General features: G+C 33.7%; 1 long non-coding RNA gene across 2 annotated transcripts; it reads left to right on the top strand.

Moving 5' to 3' along the window:
• The first annotated feature begins 366 nt into the window (after positions 1–366).
• LOC141676660 (uncharacterized) lies at positions 367–1,550 on the top strand. 2 transcript variants are annotated; one of them, XR_012557107.1, is made up of 3 exons: positions 367–479; positions 591–876; positions 1,224–1,550. It is a non-coding gene; the product is annotated as an uncharacterized LOC141676660 (long non-coding RNA). The 2 variants fall into 2 exon arrangements; XR_012557108.1 differs by having other exon boundaries at positions 372–450.
• Positions 1,551–2,043: the final 493 nt, after the last annotated feature.

The following is a 2,043-nucleotide window of genomic DNA, read 5'->3' as shown; positions in this document are numbered from 1 at the left end:
ATAACAGTATTTTTGCAAAAATATTTTTAGACTTGGGTATTTTTCAAAAAAGTCCAATAAATTATTACCTATTTTTTTCTCATATTTTTTTTAGCTTTTATCAATCATGTCAATGTCTATTTTTGATCGATTACCCCATCTTTATCAATTATACTGATTTTTTTATCTAATCTTGGCCCATTTTAAAAAATGATATTTTGATGCAATTTAAGCATAATATATCAATTAGTCACCATCTAGGGATGCAATCTTTAACCTTGTTCCTAATAGTTATGAAATCCCAAATTTTATTAAATTTTAAAGAAAATAAGTGGGATGCTCTCCTATATAAAGAATTTTAGAGGGTTTGGTCCAATTAGCTTGCCCCTTCATTCGTATTATTCCGTGGCTAGAGGCAAGTCGCTCTTAAAGACGCATATTTCATAACTATATTTACCTTCACATAATTAGGTATTTTCTTCGTATTAAGGTTTTATTCGGTAGGTTTGTTGCTTAATCTTGATAATCTTACATAACTAAGATGATCCGTGTATATATAATTAAATCTAACATTGTTTTGATATAGAAAATTAAGGGTTTTTAGATTGCAGGGAGAAGGACTTGCTGCAAAATTGTAATTAGGAGCATGGAAACAGTAAAGCTTCAAGGAAAAAAGACACAGAAGTTATAATTAGTGGGGAAAACTTTGACACTTTTACAGAGAATTCTGTAAAGGGTAAAGAAGTTTCCATGAAAAGCGAGGATGCTTTGGTGGGAAAGAAAAAGAGTATGTTGGGTTTATCTCTTGATTATGAATGGGTAATTTCTGCTTTGGCTGAAAAAAACATGACATGGCGGCCGGAACTGGACCTGAATGATTGTTGGCCTGACTGCAGGGTATAATGATTCGTTTCCTTGACATTCAATTTACTCTTACAAAGAACTTCATTTCATTTATCTATTCAGATTAGTTAACAGGGAGTAGGTTACATTTTAGGGAAAAAACAATGCATTCACTATGTTGGTTGTTAATGCATGGATATCTATAATATATTTTAGGAAAAAACAATGCATTCTCTATGTTGTTAATGCAGGGGTATGTTGTTGCTGCAAGGGTCTCATATCATTGTCAGCTGTGTCGAATTTTGTCAAAAAAAACAAGATGCGTGTGCGAGTTTATTTAAATAGTAATTAAAAAGTTAAATAGAGAGATTAATATATTTTAGGATAATATATAATTGTAGGAAATTGTGGAAGATGGCGATGGAACAGGATGACAGGGACTCTTCTGAAGGTGTAATTGAGGTCGGCAAGGAGCCTGGAGACGAGAATACCAAAGAAGAGTAGCTCAGTATCTTTGATAGTTTTTGTGACATGCCGCACTCTCTTTTGGATTTAGGAATGAATTTGCTTGGAATACAATTATGGCCATTCAAGTTATTTTGGGCTAAGTAAAATTATGTAGCGTGAAATTTATATTTTTACACACTGAGTTTTTTCAGAATTAATATTATGTGTTTAGCAAACTTTATATGCGTGTGTCCGGTAGAATTTCATTGCAACATTGAAGAAAGAAGATAAAATGTTTTAACATCATCTCTTACATGCATAATATAATGGACAACTGGCTAATCCCACTGTTGTTGAGTTGGTTCAATCTGTTTTACCGAACCACCTGGTTTGCATCCTTGCTCAAGTATCCCGACTAATCTACGTTGTAAATCATTGTCGCGACCACAACAATTGTTCCTGCAACAAAAACACCCTTCCGTAGTGTTTCACAGTACAATTTTTGTGCAAATATCATTTCTTTGTACTTGGTCTCAAGTGAGCGTTCTGCTTTGACCCCGTAAACCATACATGCATTTGCTACCAAAAAGGTCATCCTGCAGGCCACTTTAATAACTTATTGCCATCACAGCCTGAAAATTTAATTTGATATGTGATTTTTTTATAGAATAACTTAAGAGTTTTGACTGGAAAAAATTATTTAAAAATAAGTTCAGCGATCACCGAGAGATGCACAAAAAGTTCGCGTCCGAAAATCAGGCCCGGCCCGATCCG

This window comes from Apium graveolens, chromosome 8, assembly GCF_009905375.1.
Source record: "Apium graveolens cultivar Ventura chromosome 8, ASM990537v1, whole genome shotgun sequence".
Lineage (NCBI taxonomy): Eukaryota > Viridiplantae > Streptophyta > Magnoliopsida > Apiales > Apiaceae > Apium > Apium graveolens.
The sequence above is the reverse complement of the archived record's forward strand: the minus strand, read 5'-3'. Positions and strand labels throughout refer to the sequence as shown.